Source organism: Schistocerca piceifrons, chromosome X (genome assembly GCF_021461385.2).
Source record: "Schistocerca piceifrons isolate TAMUIC-IGC-003096 chromosome X, iqSchPice1.1, whole genome shotgun sequence".
Classification (NCBI taxonomy): Eukaryota; Metazoa; Arthropoda; class Insecta; order Orthoptera; family Acrididae; genus Schistocerca; species Schistocerca piceifrons.
In genome coordinates, this window is record NC_060149.1 from 974277016 (window position 1) to 974299276 (window position 22261).

The 22261-nt window shown below is 38.2% G+C and overlaps 1 pseudogene; it reads right to left on the reverse strand.

Moving 5' to 3' along the window:
• Positions 1–822: 822 nt before the first annotated feature.
• On the reverse strand, positions 823–21329 carry LOC124722005 (annotated as a pseudogene).
• Between the last annotated feature and the right edge of the window lie 932 nt (positions 21330–22261).

Consider the following 22261-nt stretch of genomic DNA (forward strand, 5'->3'; position numbering starts at 1 on the left):
TATACAGACATTGTGACGGTTGACTTTCCCGTTAGTGTGGAAAGTTGCTTCATCACTAAACACAATCTTTGAAACGAAAGATTCATCTGTTTCCATTTGAGCAAGGATAAAATCACAGAAATCGATTCTTTTAATCTTATCAGCTGCAGACAGTGCTTGAACCAATTTCAGACGATAAGGTTTCATAACTAACCTTTTTCGTAGGACTCTCCATACAGTTGAATGTGGAATTTGCAGCTCTCTGCTAGCTCTGTGAGTCTATTTTCCTGGGCTGCGAACAAATGCTTGCTGGATGCGTGCTACATTTTCATCACTCATTCTCGGCCGTCCAGAACTTTTCCCTTTGTACAAACACCCATTCTCTGTAAACTGTTTATACCAACGTTTAATACACCACCTATCAGGAGGTTTAACACCATACTTCATTCAAAATGCACGCTGAACAACTGTCGTCGATTCACTTCTGCCATACTCAATAACACAAAAAGCTTTCTGTTGAGCGGTCGCCATCTTAGCATCAACTGACGCTGACGCCTAGTCAACAGCGCCTCAAGCGAACAAATGTACAATTAAATGAAACTTTATAGCTCCCTTAATTCGCTGACAGATAGTGCTTAGCTCTGCCTTTTGTCGTTGCAGAGTTTTAAATTCCTAAAGTTGTGGTATTCTTTTTGAATCACCCTGTATAATTAAGGAGAGGTCTTATTAAAATACAACAGCTTAAATGGAAAAAATATCACCTTCATTCATTATGAAGGTTGTCGTAATGTCAGAGACATTTTGAATGTATCCCACATATGTAAATTTAATTACCTGAGCAGATCAGTATCCTTCATCACTCCAAGTAATGTTGTAAACAGGATATGCAGTCTTCAGAATTTCTACAGTCTTGCTGTGGTCTGCCTTCCCAAACCCCTGAAATGAAGCAGTCCTTGGGTATTTTAAAACTAAAGTACAATTAAACAGTGTGCTACATATCACAATAATAATTAAACACTAAAACGAGAACTCTTAACTACAACTACATCATAGGTAAACAATGTGCTTGTACGTACACTAAAACTGCATCTAATACAGAGCACATGAAACCGTAAAGCAATCTGAAATTTTCTACACCACACATCACAACACAAAAGCAGCAGAAAAAGGGAGTGTGTAAAGACCTTCAGAACAGATGTGCAAGATGCAGCATCAGAATTAATTTTTCTATTGATGGGTCTGGCATTGTACACAACACTGAAACACAAGCAGCAGTAACCGTGCAAAAAAATTAAACACGTACCCACAATCTGCAACTGTATTAACTGTGTTAAATGAAACAGGTAGGTCACAAAATGTGTGAAACACAGTCTGAAAAGTATAAAATAGGTGCGAGGGGTACAGAGGAATCATTTGGTCTGCTCCAAGTGCAAGGAATTGTTGATTTGAGTAATTATGACAACTGTCCTGGCAACTGGAAAAAGTCTTGTAAAAACACCAGGCTCACCACAATTCATGTGCTGCCGTAACTATACTCAATCAAAAGATACAGAAGCTGATAATAATAATAATAATAATAATAATATTAATAATAATAATGTTATAAAATTATGGGACAGAAGATCCTCTCTCTCTCTCTCTCTCTCTCTCTCTCTCTCTCGCTACATATACAACTCTCTCTCACTAAATATACAAGTGGAAGCAAGGATTGTGGCCTCAAAAGTAATCTGAAAGGTGTAAGAAAAAATCCTGAATCAGATTGAACAGCACAGTTGGTATCAGCATTGTATACGGAAGGCAAGGTTTCAGGATGTAGTCCTGGCCCGGCACATAGTTTTAATTTGTCAGGAAGTTTCATAATCATGGCTGCTACCCAGAACAACAGTAGCCATTTCAACCATAACACTTGTCCACACCACCACACCCAAATTATTGTACACGGTTGTAAGAAGCATGATGATGATTTACAGGTATTAACATCTGGTGACATTTACTTCTGACCATCTAACAAGGTATTCTATAATTTGTGCCATGTAACCAAAGCAGAAACTGCTTTCCCATGGAGGAGCTTGGCGTATAACATTCTTAAAAGCTTTAAAAATACTTGAATTATAGGGCACACAACATATGAACAGAAACTTCACTGTTCTTAAAATATCTTTTGTTAACTGTGGTCTGCAGCTTATACGAATTGTAGAAATGACATCATGTAACACTTTAAGCTGTTGATAATTTTTTTTTACGATGCAACCAGTTTTGGTCAAGACCATTTTCGAGCACCTGTTGTTCCCACAGCATAGAAACAGGAAAAATTCAGGCAAAAAGGATATTTCAAAATTGTAGTAACAATACATACAATGCTTGTGGATATTTAATTTATATTTCTGACATTGTATTCTTTTGATATATATAGTTTTTGCTGGTAATCAAATTCTGTAAGTGTTGCTTGTATTGTTACTATAATTTTCAAACATTCTTTTCATCCCAAATTTTCCCGTATCCGCGCTGTATATACAACAGGTGCCTGAAAATGGTCTTCAACTGAAACCATTATGGTCTTCAACTGAAACCAGTCACACAGTAAAAAATTAAGTTGAATAACAGCTCAAGATGACACATACTGTCATTTCTACAACTCACTGCTTTTGGTACTACCTGTGAGTAGCTGTACACTTTGATGACCTTGGCACTGGGGTCGTGCTGTATTCTGCCACCACCAGTGCACTCTGTATCAACGCCGAGGCCATTCACCCTGTCCATCGTCTCATCATAGACGTCCGAATGGAAGCCAACTCACTTGTATCCTCGCACCTAGTAACAGGAACCATAGTCAAACTTTGAACAAAATGTATCAAGAGTACTAAGCAAGAAGAAAACACAAAAGTAGCAACGTGAGTGGAAATTGTGGCATCAAAAATAATCTGAAAACATAACTTAACGGAGCTGTTGTTATATCCACTATCTATAGGAAACACACACAGGAGCTTCTGCTGCAAATGCAAATGAAAGCTTTTGTATATTCAGACATGTGTTCTCTCGGAAAACACTGAACATAACGTAAATCATCTAGCTGACAAGGTAGTTGGCAACATCAGCACATGGCTTTTGGAGAACGGATTAATACTTCACTGCCAACAACTGAACTCTTGTAAAATAGAAATAGTCTTGTCCTGAGCTGGTCGAACAGACATTTTAAATTCTTAAGACTGAAGATAGATGAAAAGCTCTCTCAGAAGTATCATGTTCAACACCCTAAGCAGAAAATGAACACTTCTGTCTTCACTATACACTATGTCTTGGACACAAACACAAAAGCTTGTTTACTTTTGCTCTGTTATCTCATATGGTGTTATAGTTTGGGCCAATTCTGTGCACTTGGCAAGGATTTTCTCATCCCTGAAAAATGCAGTCAGTAAGCTCTGCAGTGCCAGCTTGTGAACATTCAGGGTTGCCGCAAGTTCCCCCAAGTGACGTTCCCCGATTTCCAGCAAGTTTTAGCATTTTTCCCTGACAAATTTCGAGGTCTCAAGGGCAAGTAAAGACAAGTTCACAAAAAAAAATGTAAGGACTTCTGTATTTCTTCCCCTCATGAGCAAAAATCTTAAGTACTAATTTCAGCATCTTTTGTAATGAACAGTTTTTAGATGGAGAAAGAAAGACAATGGTATATAATATTCCATTAAGACCACTGATGTTATTTTATTTCAATAAAACTAAACATATTTGGTGACACAAATACGCATTTCCTTGAAGTCACAAGGCAGATTTAAAATACCTACACTGATTTCAGAAATAACCTCAGAAAAAAGTAGGCCTATTGAAAGAAGTATATAAGGCAGGCCAAAATATACAGGTACATAGCATACAAACCGCCTGTGACTGCCACAAGTTGTTCTTCCTATCGCTCATACTTTCTAATATACAGGGTGTACATTACATCTGGGAACACTTTCAATTATTTATTGCACAAGAACCAAACATAGCACAGATATCACACATATGTCATTTTGAAGAGAAACCCTGAAAGTTCTTTTTCATGTATACCACCACAGCATACTTTGGTGATTTGCCGATAGCACCAGTCATAAATATGGCAAGTTCAGGTGCGGAGGGAACTTTCTGTGTGTTGGAGTTCGACAAAAAAAGTGTGTGCTACAGCTGTTCAATGGATGTTTAGAACAAAGTACGGTAAGAAACCACCAACAAGGAAGGCACAACAAATTTATTATGACGGGTTGCTTGTGCCCAGCACAGAGAAGCAGACATCCCAGTGTGAGTGAAGTGAATTTGGATTGCATACGAGAGACATTCATAAGGAGTCCAAAGAAATTGGTGCGTCGTACATCCCATGAACTCGAAATGGCTCCACTGACTGTGGCAAGTCATGCGACAGAAGTTGTCTATGAAACCATTCAAACTGGAGCTAGGGTAGAAGGTCAATAACGACGACAAAGACAAGTGTTTTGAGTTTTGTTCACAGTTGCAACAATTGAATAAGGACGGGGATGGAATTTTGATCACTTAAGTTTTAGCAATGAAGCCACTTTTGACACTAATGGGAAAGTGTACAGGCATAATTGTCGAATCTGGGGTACAAAGCATCCACACGAATGCATTGAATTTGGGTGTGATTCGCTAAATGTAAATGTTTTTTTTTGCTTTGTCGTGTCGAAAACTGTACAGGCCATTCTTCTTCGCCAAGAGCATTGTCACTGGATATTCCTACTCGGATATGTTGCAGCAATGGCTGATGCCTCAGATGCAATTGGGCTCTCCGTTCATCTTTTAGCAGGATGGGGCTCCACCCCATTTTCATCGTGAAGTTTGTGGGTACCTGAATACGGAGCTGCCGCATCGATGAACTGGCCGTGCTACAGAAGGGAACAGCTGTTTCATGAAATGGCCTCCCTGAACACCAGATCTCACTTCGTGTGACTTTTTTTCTGTGGGGACACATTAAAGATCCGGTGTATGTATGGTCTCTACCACGTGATGTAGCAGAGCTCCGGGAGAGAATACGAGAAACAAATATCGCAATTGACGATGCCATGCTGGGACAGGTATGACACGAATTCGATTACTGTATTGATGTCTGCCGGGACACTCATGTTTCGCGTACTGAATGTTCGTAAAAAAAAAAAAGATATGTACATCCTGTATAAATTATTTTCTAAGCCCCAAAATGTACTAGAATAAATAAAATGTTTATAAAACAATGTACCGCACAATGTACTTGCAGTGAGAAAGTCACAATTCCTGAACTCCATCGCCCGTGGCCTCTGGCCTGCCGAGGAGCACCACAGTCCTGAGTCCTCGGATAAATCACGAAAACCCACTGCATTATACCACACACAAACAGAGCCGGCCTGGGAGCAGATCGGCGAGACTAGATCCGATGGGCAGGGCTTGCACATTATTGGGAAACGATGGGCTTCAAATCGGCAGCCCCAATCCGTTAGAGAGACCCACAGAAATGGCCTGTGGTTTTGGCCCATCATGGAAGTCCATTCATGTGGCCAGCTTTACACAAGTCACTGACATTATGTTGACGAAATGAGATGGTGGTGATAAATCCATCAATTTGTGCAAATACTCTGAGAATTAATGCTAATGAAGATAGGTAGCAACTCACCGTAAAGATGATCGCTGAACCATGGACAGACACGTAGAAAAGACAATCACACTCTCACAACTAAATTTTCGGCCATAGCCTTTCTCAGAAAATAACACACACACACACACACACACACACACACACACACAAAAAAAAAAAAAAAAAAAAAAAAAAAAAAAAAAAAAATATCACTCAGACACAACTCGTGCACATATGACCGTTGTCTCCAGCCACTGGGTCAACAATCTCCAAGAATCATATCAAAACAAACCACCCCTCACGCCTCCCATCGGCAGCTACTAGGCTAGTGGCAAGAAGTGGTGGCAGCACTGACTGCAAGCTGAGGGGAGTGGTAGGAAGTGGAGAAGCAGTAAGAATGAGGGAGTAGGGAAGCGGTGCATGTATTAAGCTGCATCCAGCCAGCGACGATGCAGGAAATCCCAGTAAACAAACTGTTTCATCTACTGAGACAAAAAACAAGATTTCTCCAGGTTTTTTTTTTTTTTTCAAATTTCCCAGCAGGGCAGAAAAAAAGAGTGATACACGTAAGTATTCAAATCCACACACACAAAGGTTACCTTCTGGTATGCTACAATTCTGCACAAGAGACCCTCACAATACATGAGAACTTCTCTATGCAACATGTAATTTATCCTAATTTCTCTTAATTTCATATTTTATTAATTCTGTAATTTTTTTTTTATAAATTTTATATTCAGCTTTCTGTAAACTAGGTACCATCTCATCCCACGAGCTTTGGCTCAAAGTCTCAAGATACGCGATAAAAAAAATAAATGTCAATCCCAAAACCTCACACGCCAATATAATGATCTGCATGCAATCATTCTGTTGATAATGGCACATTAAATTTGGAAAAAAAACTGATGCCCTTGATAATTCAAAGCTGTCATTTAAAGTCACAATTGTATGTATTATAGAACACTGTACAGGAAAAATGGAGTTGTAAATGTAGCTGTGTTTTAGTGAAAACGACGTTTTTTCAAATGATGGAGAACCAATGGAATACTTGTTGGTAACATCTGCTCTATACCATAAACCAGCACAGTACGGCACTTTATGAAGTTTAGTCAAAGGCCTGTTTTGTGAGATAATTTCTTTCTGGAAGTTGAATGCACTGCTTCCGTCACCAAAGCAGGCATAAAAAAAAAAAAAATTGCATTCAGCCCCCTCACATCATTACATCATCAGTGCAAACCAGACGATATTTCTCGTGTAAATCTACACGGCTATCTGGCAGTTCACACTTAAGGATACGGGGCATTTTTCCAGCTCAATATTATATTTCTTTCAGGCACTGTTTATAATGTATATGTTTTCAGATTTTTTGTTGATATCAGGTAATAGAGCACACTTTCTAAACAAATTAGAAGTATTTTGAATATTTTTGAACCTGCTTAGAGTTATTTAAAAAAAGTAACAAGGAAATTCTTCCTCAAACTGAGGTACCATTTAATCCAATGTTATACATTTGAAGGAGACCAAATTTTTACCAGACATGCATGACATGGCTGAGATACTAGACCTATTTAATTCCACCTATTACGTATATCACAAGGATAAAAAAGTATCACATCTTACATTTTAATATTTATAATTTTTTCCAAATAAAAATGTTATTTTTTCTATGATTTACCTGATTCTGCAATAAAGCTTAGGTCTACTACATAAGTATGGACTACCAAAAGTTACAGAAAAAATTAGAGCAATGCTTTATAAACTTTAGGAAATATTTGTACCTGAATTCTGAAGAAAACAACTAGCGGGAAATTGCGAATGAACATATGAGTCCAATTAAACTGTGCCTCAGAACATTCCTGAAGCATAGTCTACATCCTGCAGCCTTTCTTCATCTTCAAGCTTCCTCTTGGCATTCCTTTTAGCACTTCTTGCTTCTTTGGTAACTTGAAGAGCGAATCTTTCAGCTTCATGCACCCGTTGTCTGTCACACAGAAGAAATTGATCTTTCATATTAGAGCCACATTTTATGCCCAAATTTCTCAGGACTTCCTACCTTCCTATCACTCCGTCATTGAAACATAGCACACCATCTAGTACACCAACTTTTAATGTATTTAGTCCTACAAAAACATTCTTGAGTAATCTTTCCCGTATGGAATGGTTGAAACTTTCATTTGTATTCTGAGTGCCCCCATGAAGACATTTACCGTATTTACTCGAATCTGAGCCGCACTTATTTTCCGGTTTTTGTAATCCAAAAAACAGCCTGCGGCTTAGAATCGAGTGCAAAGTAAGCGGAAGTTCTGGAAAATGTTGGTAGGTGCCGCCACAGCTAACTTCTGCTGTCGAAGATATGTAGCACTACACAGGCATGCTTTGCAGGCCAGGCACAAAGATAAATACTGGCGCCAAACCCTCTGCATGAGTGCATTAAAAAAAAAAGGGGGGGGGGGGGGGGTGGCAGACAAGTTTTTCCTCCGTCTTGAGTTTCGACCACTGCATTTTCATACATTATCCAACGAAGTAAATACAAATTCCGTATTGTGCACCTTTGAATGTAGCAGCATTTCAACGCACTACGAAAATCCGACTGGCAAGACTGTTTGGGATGTTTGTCAATATGGCCAACTTTACGTTCTGAATTTTTTCCTAACTGTGAGAAGAGATGGTTCCTTATAGGAACTTTTATGAATTGTGAATAGCATGCAGTATTCTCTTCACATAAGAATAATTAGAATATAAACATTTTGCCATGTATTCTTTCGTGTTTGCTGCTAACTCATTTAAATCCTGTCTGCCTAATAAACTACGAAACTAGAGTGAGACAACAGCAAACGCGGAAAAATATAGATATCATCCCATGTTTATATTTGTATTATTCTTATGCCTAATAGTGATACAGTCAGAAATGAAGCACGGCAATTGACTAGATTTTTAAATCTAAGATGACTAATTTCAGTGCAGAATGTAATGTACTAAAGAGGTGCCTGCAAAGATTTTCAAACGGAGAAAAATTTTCGCTAAACTCCCGTTCAGAATATCTTCTATCATACGCTGTCTATTATTTGGTTCTTGTTGATCATTCTCAAAGAAAGCAGGAGTGTAGGTAACAGCAAATAGCAGTCTCTTGCCATTGTTTCGCTAACGAAGTACACGAAAGAGGAAGGGTACCCGTATAATACGGACGGAGCGCCTGACGCATAGCAATGGCTACCTGGTAAAGCTTAACTACTGAGCTTACGACTCGAACCAAACTACTGTAGCTGTATCGTCATTCATTTGACCTAAATTGTGTCTCATATTACAATGGACCAAGTTTGTTTCGATTTGGAGGTGCGGCCTAAAACTTTTCTCTCCCCTTGAATTTCAAGTCTCAAATTTCAGGTGCGGCTTAGATTCGGGAAATTTTTTTTTCCTGGATTTCAAGTCTCATTTTTCAGGTGCGTCTTAGATTCGAGTAAATGTGGTACTAAGCAAAACGGGGTCCACTCAGGTCTCTAAAAATTGGTTTTATTTCATTCATAACAGGCTCAAGGAGATAATGCTTATGATATTTTGATAGTATATTTGACCACTTTCCTTTGCTTTTTGGTAACCACACCTAAGAATCTGCTCCTTTAGGGCAAAGTCCATGAACAGTGTGGTCATCTGTGGACAACTTATGAAAGTAGGTGGCCCATACAGCTTTCCTCATTGCTGTATCATCATTCAGAGGTGCATTTTGTCTAATGGCCAGTCCTTAATACCTCTGAAGGAGGTCTATTTCAGTTTCTGTCAATCTGTCTCAGCCAGACAGAGATTTTCAATCAGATAGCAATTTTCCTTTCATTTCACTTCTTAGCTTCCTCAATCTAGCACCCATCCTCTTTTGCACATGTCCACAACACTCCAGTTTTGTTACGAAGCTATCACCATAAACATTGAACTCATTAATTTTATTGAAAGCTTTAGAGTACCCATCACCTAGGTACTTTGTATATCTAACGTTATAAACGGGCACTGACCCCTGAAATAATTTTAGAGCTCCATCACACTCCATACCTCTACTGTAACCATCATAATTATTATAACACTGATGTTCAATATGTCCTTCAGTGTTACTATGTCAGATGTGGCAATAATTAGATAAGCACTCAACATCATCAACTTTTCCATTCTCCACAGAAGTGGCACTTAAAACACCATTCAAGGAACGATGTCCTCGATGTTGCCATGTCCCATCAAGTGCAACAGCAATGTCCCTTGTTTCACTAATATTAACAGTTTTTTCTACTGCACATTTCATAGATGCTTTAGACACAACCGTCAAGGCACCTAAAAGTATTCTTATGTACTTGCTGAACCTACTGGGAGGAGGAAAGTCAATCAAATGACAAAACGTTTGTGCAGCCTTTTTTTCCTTTTCCTATTGCACGCATTGCGTACACTAACCTCAAATTCACATCATATGAATTATGCACAATGTTCAAAGTCATTTTCGAGGTAGATTTATTGCAGGATCTACACAGACCAACTAATTTTGACGCTAAACCCTTCCTGCTACTTTGTTGTTCAGTTATTTCCAGACAGCCTACACCATCACATTGTTTACATTTTTCCACTTCCTTTATCAAAGAAGATAAGATACCCACACCAACAACAACAAATCCACTACAAACAGCGTCATTTTTAACACAAAAATTTGAATCACCAGGAGGCGTGCCATGTGCGAATTTCTTCACTGAAGAACTGACACATAGGTTACTTTCAACAGTGTGGCTTGTTTTGTTTGTGAACTGGTTACCACAGAATTTCCTTTTATTGAATTTCTTGATGTGTGGCACACTAAAAAATATGTATTTTCACAAATATATGTAGCGCTTGGGAAACAAACGTTTATTAACATGTGAACAAACTGCTTCAGAACACAAAAGTAAATACTTGCAAAGATAATCATTTACAGACGCTAGAAACCTGCACTGTTACCAACATATACAATGTATCATACATATAATCGCTGGAAACAGAAAGAAAGTGCACAGTTCTTTTCAAAATAATACTGGTTTCTGTAACAGAAATAAAGGGGGCATGGCAGTATACAAGGTGCGAATGTAAAGTAATGACACTGATGTGAAAAAAAAATGTTGCTTACAGTTTTAGTCAATTTTCGTGTTGTCTCCTTCAAAGTTCCCTTCTGATTGCACACACTTTTTTTAGCACTTCTGCCATTGATGGTAACATTTCTGGAACTCATCTTCTGTAATATCCTCCAAGACCTTCATCACAGCTTTTGGGACATCTTGCGTTGTTTGAAAATGGTGTCCTTGACCGCCATTTTGATTCTTGGACAGAGAAAAAAGTTGCACGGAGCAATATTTGGTGAATAAGGTGGCTCTGGCAGTACCGAAATTTGTTTTGAGGTAAAAAATTACTGTACTGACAGAGCAGTATGGGATGGTGCATTATCGTGATGCAGAATCCAATTATCAGCAATGTTATTATTAGACAAAGCGTTCCTCGATTGATGTGCAGTTCTCCTGCAATCATTTTCATGGATAACCTTCTATCAGATTTTATGAGTTCATGCACCCTGGCCAAGTTGACATCCGTCCGTGAGGTTGACAGTCGTCCACTGCAGTCTTCATCTTCAACATTTGTTCTGCCTTCACTAAACATTTTATGCCAATCAAAAACTTGAGCTTTTGACATAACCTCCTCTCCAAAAGCCTTCTTAAGCTTACCGTAAAAGTTGTCATCGCGTTTTCACTCAATTTAACGCAAAAAGAAATGGCATACTGTTGCGCAATATTATGCAGTTCCATTTCTGTGATGAGAGACACTAACACGTGTTAACTTATTACAGCACAACTAATGACTGAGCAGTTGCTTCAACATGCCGCTTGAACTAGAAGCGGCTTATAGACCAAGGTCACAGATATTGTGCCTACGCAAGCCTGCAGGGGTGCCACATCTTGCAAAGAAAATCAGTCTCATTACTTTATTGTCGCACCTCGTACATGACCGTAACTTTAAAATTTGGTATGTATAGGTCATTTTTCATTTCAAACCCTACAGTGTATATATCAATGTAATCAGGAAAGACTATAGAATTTAATAAAGTCATTTAAAAAATTTTGATTTTTCCACCATTTATAAGTATCCTGTATCCTTAAGTGTTCGGCAGAGGATGCATCGAAAAGCCTTCAGACTATTTCTGTAACATTCCACTCTTCAACAGCTTCTGTGGGAGCTCTGATTTCTCTTACTTTATCACGATAATAATTTCTCCTTATGTAGGTGGGTGCCAACAAAATATTTTGCCATTCAGAGGAAATTTCCTGAAAACATCTCATCATAACAAAAAACACCTTTGTTTTAATGACTGTCACCCCAACTTGTATATCATGTCAGGGTATATGCGGACAAGGAAAAAAAATTCCCGGATTTCTCAGTCAAAAATACACTTTCCCCCAAGTGAAAACATACTTTTTCCCTGTTAACTGACGGTATATTTTCTCTTGGAACTGTATAACTTATAAGTCCTTTGATTATGGTTTTATACACGGGCGTAGAATTTCCTGGCGCTTTAGGAAAAAAAAAACACGCATTTTGGAAAGATCTTTGATGTGCAGCAACATGTATGCTGCATATTTTTGTATTAGGAAAGTATAAACTCGAATTCCACCAAACACCGCATGTTACTTTCCAAAGCATTGAAATTGAGATTGGGATGCGCTTTTGTAAGTTAGTCATAGCTCATTTCATGCGATTTCGCCAGCCGATCACAGCAGGTATTCAGAGCTTAGGACACGTGATGTAGTCAACCAACAGCAACATCACTGTTAAGTAGCGCGAACACACCAACAGAAAAAGTTAATGGCTCAAATTAATGTAAATAGTGTTGCTAAACGAAACGCAAAGCCTTCACATATAATATTGGTCTATCAGATTAATACGCTGCAAGAGAAGCTAAGCTTTCTCATAAAATGTTGGTCTTTCATGCGCGTATTACAATTTAAGATGTATCACACAAAGGTGCCAGTAAAATTTTTAATAACGACATAAATGTCTGATCTTCCAGGCTCAAAATTCATCTAAATGGCTCATCATCAAAGAGTTGATTTTTAAATGAGAGTCAAACACTTTGTGATTTAAGAAATTCATCGTACATTATCTCACATAGTTCTGGTGTAACTGCTAGAATGGTACTTTGATGGTAACGATTTTCAACACACCATTCGAAATATTTTCCCACGACCTGTTAGAAATAGGTTCGTTTCTGCAGTTGCCAGAGAGCGCCAGATGACAGGCGTCACCGCGCAAGCGCAGCTACGATGTCGTAGGGAGCCCGCATGTTCGTACGTGTGAAACATTAAAAGATCTTACATTATGTAAGAAACAAGACATCAGAGGATACTCCAAGAGAATCGGAATTTCGTGACCCATACTAAAATGTTCACATTTAAAGTGCAAATTTGTATGTCCAGAATCCCACGACCTGTTATTAAGCTTTTCTATGTGGTTTTTGGGATGTAAATTTTCTTGGAGTACCAGTACTGTCCTGTCTCATGTTTGGTTCTTTATTATGGCGTAATGCCAAATGTGCTAGAAGTTGAAAATGTGCACTTGAAATGCAGCAAACACAGTGTGTGGAATTAAACACTTTGTCTCAAATATATTGTCTGCCTTAGTGGAAAAGATTAATGAAAGAAAATTTCTTTGCCAAACCAACAAAAATAACTTCATTGTTCTAAAAGGCAATTAACGCTTGACTGTCAGAAAGATGGAAATAAAATAAAATCTGCAACTAATAACACAGTTTAGCCTTCCATTATTATGTGAATGTATTTTAATTCACTTGATAGCTCCCGGCCACAGAAATCTGTTTTGTCTTCATTTGATGTGGGAGCAGTAAATGAAGAGGAAACAGCAAAAACACTAAATGTAAAAATGGGTCACGTGTAGACTACCCACTTCCCAACTGTAATTCAGACTGTTCTGCGCATCAGTCCCGGATCTAGGGGGAAAAAGGGATGGGTATACACTCGCACACACACACATATCCATCCACACATATACAGACACAAGCAGACATATTTAAAGACCATTTTTTTTTTGTGGGGGTGTTGTGAGGGTGACATGGTATTAGAAGGTGGAAAGTGTAACATGAGGTTGAAATGAAAATGAAAGATAAAAATATATGGGGAGAGATAAAGGTGAACTAGAAAGCAACTGGAAATCTGGTATGAAAAAAGGCGAAAAAGTGTTGGTTAAGTTGATCCTGTGGTGAACTTGGGTTGGTAGACAGCGATGTGCATAAAGGTTACGTGGTTGTGTTGCCGCTAAAACACGTTAAAGGACGGAGAAATTCGGGAAAATTTCGAAAAAACGTGTAATATGTCTGCTTGTGTCTGTGTGTGTGTGTGTGTGTGTGTGTGTGTGTGTGTGTGGGCGCGCGCGCGCGCGCGCGCGAGTGTATACCCGTCCTTTTTTCCCCCTAAGGTAAGTCTTGCCGCTCCCGGGATTGGAATGACTCCTTACCCTCTCCCTTAAAACCCACATCCTTTCGTCTTTCCCTCTTTCCTGATGAAGCAACAGTTTGTTGCGAAAGCTTGAATTTTGTGTGTATGTTTGTGTGTCTGTCGACCTGCCAGCACTTTCATTTAGTAAGTCACATCATCTTTGTTTTTTTTATATATATATACACACACACAAAAATATGTTCATTTTGTAGTGCACGTCTTTCTGAAGGGTCTGATGCATGCAACATGTGTGTTTGAGGAAATGTAAGACATGTCATAAGTGTGCCAAAGTGCAGTGTCTCGTCTCCTCACACAGCATTCTCCTATCGCACGTCACTGTACTTCGCTCTGTGGAATTGAAATGTGTATATTTTGATATTTTGTAATGGATGCCATCAAACCATATTCAGGACAGTGGAAATTAAAATGTCCTGTGGTGCCTCTCCTGTTTACAGTTGGCCGGTTTGACATTCTGTCCCTCTTTTTTTTAAAAAAAAAGAACTCTTCAGAAAATGTGCACTCTTTGTTCCCTATCAGCTAACAACTTGCTGCTTTGTGTGACATAAAATTAAATATAGGATATATAAACCCAGTAAAGACATGAGACAAGCAAGACAATACATGTTTCTTCAATCCTTAGCTCCTAGAATTTTTTACCCTCTAATCTCGGTACAGCTTTACATGGAGTGCTTTCCTTCTGTGAAAGAATCTATTACCTCATCAAAGTTCGTCAAACATTTTGCTACACGAAAAGTCGAAATGTCGTTGTCTAATACTGAAAAAGCTGTTAATACAAATAGGACCCAAGACTGGTGTTGTTTCCCGATCTGATTACACCTATTTTGTCACTGTCTGCTAGATAAAACAAAATAGGCCTTTCTAATACTACAACAATTGTAATACACACAAAATAAATGAGACTGTTTTGGCACAAACGGTCTGTTTTGTAAGGACAGAAAATAATTCACAAAGTACCAATATCAAATGCCTATTAGGCCAACTACAAGCAAAAAGCTTTACGTTAGGAAATAGTTTCACACTTCATTCATACACTCCCGTTCCTCAAGCACGAGATCGAAAAGTAGTAGTATGAAATTTTTATACGAACTTGGAATCGTCATATTGTTCCATAATTTGTGTGATGCCCCCATTTCTTCTCCTTCATCATTCTAACAAACAGTCTTGTTATCGCTAATTCTGTAACTATTCCTGCCAATGCCAAAGCTTATTTGCAGGTTAACTTCATTAACTCTACCAGAATTAACGGTTTAGCTATCCCGTGATTATTCTCCGGTTAGGCGTTGTTACATGGTCGTACAACACATTTTCCGTGCTTCTTCCAGAAGAGAACTTAAAGTAGCTGCTAGCTGGGGACTGTACAACTCGCCCTTACTAGTATAGCGATCTGCCCAAAAATTTTTTGTCAAAATTTCATTTTCTTGTATACACCACGAAGGTAATACGTAATCATTCTTACGTGTTATTCGTTTATTTCCACTCCTGTAGTCTGAATCTATGGATTCCGCTAGTAATTACAACAACGCTCATCATTCGCAAACACAATCAACCACACAATCAGACAGCGGTTGGTATTCATCCATTCAGCCTTACTTCGCTCAGCTCTGTCAGATTCCACTGACAGAGGAAACATGTACACTACGCACGCATTCACAAATCAACTTACGATTCATTCAAAATCAACTTAGAATGTGTTAAAAATGTTCAAAAACCGACAGGGATGAGTTTCAAAGTAATATGAATAATCGATAAACTAACGAACTAACGTGCGCTGAATGCGAGTCGCTTTGTGAAACAAGGTTTCCTCCCCCGCCCCCCCCTCAAGAATATGAATTTCCCCCCCCCCCCCAGATTTGGACCTCCTGCGCATGTATAAATCTGGCAGCTTGGGCGCTCCAGTAAAATTTTTCCCAGTAGCATCTAGCTGCTTGCTGCGACTGCTTACACAGCCAACAATTTCTGTAGCCAGAAGCGGGAGAAGGTACTACTCAACTGTGCATGCGCATGATCGAGCTCGTAACTGCTAAAATGAATTTAATGTAAACAGTTGTGACGTCACGCTCAGCGGAGGCAATTTGCTGTTACGAAGCATTGCACAGTCTTCCTAAAGCCTTTGACACATTTTACTGTTGGCGGACACTTGTATGAGCACTGTTTTGTTGCTGTATATGGTGCATTTCCCTTGAAATTTAAGTTTTATTTTCGTTTTTTCTCTTGTTCATGTTTTATTGCTGCAGTATTGAGACACAGTAATATCCTTTGTTAGAGTATCGGTTCTTACCAATCAAAATTACAAAAATTTAACTGAAAACAAAAACAATGAAAAATTTCCTGGGTTTTTCCCCGGATCTTCCGGGTCGTATACACCCTGCATGTCCATGGCGCACTCCCCCTTCTTAGCTATAAAACAACATACGTTGCTCTTCTTTGAATGCTTTTTTATGTCCTCTGTCAACACTATCTGGCAAAGATACCATAGCACACAGGGCCATAACTGTAGTTCAACAGTGTTTCAGTGAAAATCTTTTGTGCGTTTTCAGTTGTATCGCCATCCACCATCTCACTTCCAATTTAACAGTAAACACTGAAACACTATGTTATGCAGATAACAACCAACCTTAGGCTACAATTCCCCATTGCAAGTCACCGACATCAGAAGAAAAATTCAACTGAGAAAATTGAAAAATGATGCTAACGACTGTCTCTCAAATAATAATGTATCACAAAGTTGACCAAATATTAGTTTACCAGTTACTGACCACTAATTTGCTCGGTTCTTTGCCATCAGGACCCTCTGGACCAAAGACACGTATTAGAACATACTTAAATGTTCCTTCTGGGTCGATATCCACATCAGGAACAGCGGCAAGCTTCTCTGCTGCTGTCATTAGTGTCCTGTTAAACAGATGTTAAAATTATTCCAGAAATATTTATATACAACAGGTGAGAGAAGAATAGTGCTGCAGTCACAATGTAAACAATACAATTCTGCATCTAGGATTTATACTGGAAACAATGTTTCCTTCAGAGAAATAATGATCTAATATTTGGATTTTTAAACGTGTGCCTATTAAGTAAATACAAGCATTCCGTGGAAGATCGTACACCATCCAAACCATAAAACTATCAATTAATTGTATCCAAAGGGAAACATACTTGAGAAAGCCATAAAATTACAAAGAGAGACAACTGCATTCTCGTAGAAAGAATTCGCTGGGTGAATTCCTTCATGTTTGGTGGACTCAAAAATATTTTTTAAAAACATTTATTGGTTATCGTTTAGAAAGAGCAGCCATTTTTGTTTCAGGCTTTCTTACACTTTTATAAGCGTCTGTGGTTTTTTAAATTATTCAGTAATGGATTGCCCCAGACCTTTCATATAAGAGGTATTTATTTCAGCAGACACTGGACTATAAATTAAAACCATGATCACCCTGCTGAATGTATTAGGGAATACACTTTTAATGTCTCAAAGTTGTTGGTTGTAAATTTAAAAAACCCATTTTTAATACTATCTTTCCAAAGAGTAGTTTCTTAGCCTTAATACATTTTGTGGTATTACACTACTCAGTACAGACACCTTTTTTTTTTTTAGAGAAACAATTATGACAAGCTTATACTTAGAAACACTTTAAAAACAAATCTTTTGAATTTTTTCATTCTTTGGTCTGCAAATCTTTGTTAATGGACCAGATATAAATCTGAAAATTACACATTTAATAGACCTTTATGATATCAAACTTCTGTATAAATTTCAACCTTGAGATTCCATGGACAAAAAAAATTTCAAATATGAGTCAAAAATATGTTTCTTACTGTTTGCAATATCTGAGCTGATGGAAACAGTGTATAAATTACATAATTTAAAAATATCTAGGATAACTCTTCAAAAAATGAGACAATTCATTACATTATCCCGTTCTCAACTTGTTTGTTTTTGCTACATTGTTTATTGAACAACAGAGATATTTCTTCACTCATGTTGGGCACAGAGTTAAATGTTCGCCTAGTCACAGTCATAAATTCCAGGGGAGAAGACAACTCCTTTAATGCATTTTTAACGGGCCTCTCGTGTTGATCCTTTTCAAATTTTTTAAATGGAGTTCTTGGTGCTGGTAAAATGTAACATCCACATCTTGGTTTTGACGAGCAATGTTACCAACTTTGGCAATCCACCACTGTTCGTCATAGACACAAGCCACTATGTCCTTACTTTGAAGTGTCAGTGGTACAAGTTTTCCACAGTGATGACATTCACTATCAGAGGATGTTGATGTGAACTTACAGTTGAGCAAGTTGTATGACTGAGGTATAAAACAATGAAAAGATCGGGTGCCTTTAATCTTCTGACAAGTTTTGAATCTTTCCTCCAAGACATTGGCATAGAGTTCTCATATTTCCTCACATTTAATGAAACATACGTAATCCCTTTTACCTATTCTTTAAAGAATTTGAACATTTCTTGACGTGTCCAGATTTGGTTCTCATAGGTCCGTTGCAGACTAGCTTTTGTGACAGCTCGCTTTGTTGTACCCTTTATGCCATCACACTCATTCTTCCCAGGACATGATGCAAAAAAGTGCTATTCTGCACCGAGCCAACAGTCTTTTTTTCTTTGAGAAAGGAGATATTAATATTTGTTTGCTTTTATATTGGCCTGCAGCACCATCAGAGAAGTTCATCAGTTTGTTTATGGAACTGTCGTGCTGTTTTACGTAGTTTGTTAACTGCAGGTGAAAAGCATGCACTGCTGTAGCTTTGTGCTCAAAGTAATCATTTGCAACACAAAAACTATGACTCTAGTCTATCTGGATCTTTATAACAGAACACAAATGGACAAACTGTGGCCTGTTTGTTTACCCAGTGGCGCCCTTGTATTTCACTTGAACACCAAAGGAATAGTTTTCAGAAAAGTCAGCAAGAACTATACATTCATCAACTGCCAAGGTTTGCTTTTGCCCTTCAGAAATTTATCCTGACTTTGGCAATTAAATGACACACTATTGAGTTTTCAAGGTTAGTAACCAACACTTAAAAAAACTATTCTCGTTATTTTGAGACTCCATTGTTCAACTGCACACTTCAAGGGCTCATTATTAACTAAGTGTGAGTGAACAGATGTTGGTGGAAGGGGGATGACAACACACAGATTTGTACAGGCTTGTCTACATCTACATGGATACTCTGCAAATCATATTTAAGTGCCTAGCAGAGGGTTCATCGAACCACCTTCGCAGTTCTCTATTATTCCAATCTCGTATAGAGCGCAGAAAGAAGGAACACCTATATCTTTCCATTCGAGCTCTGATTTCCCTTATTCTATTGTGGTGATCGTTTCTCCCTATGTAGGTCAGTGTCAACAAAATATTTTCACATTCAGAGGAGAAAGTTGGTGATTGGAATTTTATGAGAAGATTCTGTTGCAACAAAAAATGCCTTCCTTTTAATGATGTCCAGCCCAAATCCATTATCATTTCTGTGACACTCTCTCTCATATTTCGCAATAATACAAAATGTGCTGCCCTTCTTTGAACTTTTTCAATGTACTTCTGTCAGTCCTATGTGGCAAGGATCCCACACCGCGCAACAGAATTCTAAAAGAGGACGGACAAGCGTAGTGTAGGCAATCTCCTTAGTACGGCCAATAAATTGCAGTCTTTGGTTAGCCTTCCCCACAATATTTTCTGTTTGTTACTTCCAATTTAAGTTTGATATCATGAAGATCCATTAAGTGTGTAATTTTCAGACTTTTATCTGCTCTCCTTACAAAGATATTGTAGGTCAAAGAACGAAAAAATTCAAAAAATCAATTTTTTAAAATAGTGTACATTTTGTGTAAGCTTCTCACTATAAGAAGTAGTTATACTGTATAGTGTAATAGCACAATAAATATTAAGGCTGAGAAATTACTCTTACTTTGGAAAAATACAATTAGGATTGATAAAAAATCTACTCACCAAGTGGCAGCAGAACTCGCACATAAAAGACGGAAGAGGGGTGAAGGAAGAGAACTGGAGAGGTCTAGGAAAATTGGTAGATATCGGGAAAGTCACCCAGAACAGCGGGTCAGAGGAGACTTACCGTAAGTAATGTCTTTCCTTCTCATCCCGTACGGTAAGTCTCCTCTGACCCGCGGTTCTGGGTGACTTAACCAATATCTACCCCTTTTCCTAGACCTCTCCAGTCTTTCTCCTTCACTCGATTACTTCCACTTCCACCCTTCTGCCTGAAGAAGGAGCCACTGGCTCCAAAAGCTTGCCAATTACAGCTGTCTTTTATGTATGTGTTCTGCCGCTGCTTGATGAGTAGAATTTTTATCTATCCAATTAAATAGTTTAAAGAATACGCTTTTTTAGCTTGCAATCAACAAGTTTGAGCCATTAAAAGTAGGGCCTATATTAAGGAATACATTCAGCATGGTTATCATGGTTTTTAATTTATAGTCCAGTTAATGATTCTTCAACTCAGTACTGAATAATTTAAAAAAAAAAAAAAAAAAAAGAAAAGAAAAAAAAGAAAAACAGATGCCTGTAAAAGCAAAAAATAGCCACTGTTTCTAAATGTTGAGAATAAAATTTTTTAAAAAATGTCTTTAAACCCATTAAACATTCGGGAATTCATCCAGCAAATATCAATTTTTTTCTGAAATGACCGAGCGATTAGTTAGTTTTTTCCCTGGCCCACTAGTCCTAGCTTACATAACAGAAATTTTGATTTTTATCAATACCAACCGTCTGCTTTCACCTATCACATAATCAAAATGCTGGACATAAATCACTCATCGAAATCAGCCACACACTGCAACGACAATTTTATCTATTCTCATAACGAAACAATCATAGGCTCCCCCACTTGCATTTAAAAATAATGCAGAAGCAATATAAATATGGAAAAAAATGACATACTGTTTTAGAGATAAGGGATCTAAAATTCTTTTATATATTTTTTGACATAATCTCACAAGCATTTCACAACGCTGTATCCAATTTTGACAAGCCAGCTAGCGCCTTTAGGGTAAAGGCACATACTGGTTTCCATTCTGTTCTCAACAACATTGAACACAACAGAAACTAATCTCTGTCTACCGTCAGCTTCAGCATATGCCTTTCGTCTGAAGACTACCACTGACTGGTTGAAACTAATTACGGCATTGTGAAACGACCCATGTGTTTGTGTGGAAGTTTTGTGCATGGATATCACACACACCACATCATCAGTAGCATGCTACCAGTCAAAGGCAGTGTCAGTAGATCCAATCAAACCTTCGGAACTCGGCATTAGGGAAGCATCCGATTTAATCCATCTGCTTTGACCCATGACATCATCCATATGACAGAAACGCCTACGTCCAGAGTATACAAAATGTCGTCAATATTGTCACTATGTACACATGCCAACAAACCTGCAGGAAAATAGAAACAGTGAAAGTAATCTTACTTCAATGATAAAATGAAACTACAGAACAACCGCGGGAAATAGGGGGTCTAGGGCAAGGACAACCTAATTTTAACAATACAAAACATCACATCACATCACATCACCCCTAAAAAAGTCTCAACCTACGACATAATGCTACAGCCACAAAGCCAGCAGGAATCATACAGTTCACTCGACCTATATAGCTCAAACCAAGCCCACAATACCAAAAAACCAACATCTGCAATAACGAAAATGGCACTTACGCAGTTTAGGGGGTACATGCGCTGATCATGAGAAAAATACCTATTTTTGAAGCAAATATATTTCTGAAGATATGAGCATATATATGCGCGGAATACCAAAAAAGTACTTATTTTCATATGGAGGTGGGGGAAAAAAAAGATTAACTGTCTGCTTTCACCAGCTTATTCATGTTGCTATGCCAATATGCTGCAGACACTTTAATATATTTCTTCACAGAGTTCTTTAGCCATAGGTAATGCTTACAGTTTCATACATCCTAACCATTATAGCTATTGTTGGCTTTGCATATTGTTGCATATGGTATATGTCCCTGTTGCTCACAGTTATGCATCTTGATCAGTGCGCCCAACAACCTATATTTTTCTGTTGAGGCTGTCCGTTTTGAAGTATCGTATATTACTGCATGTGCCAAAATGGCGAGAAATTTTCCAGATTTGAGCGACTTTGTAATGGAAGATTTATACCATGTTATGGAGAACACCCAAAG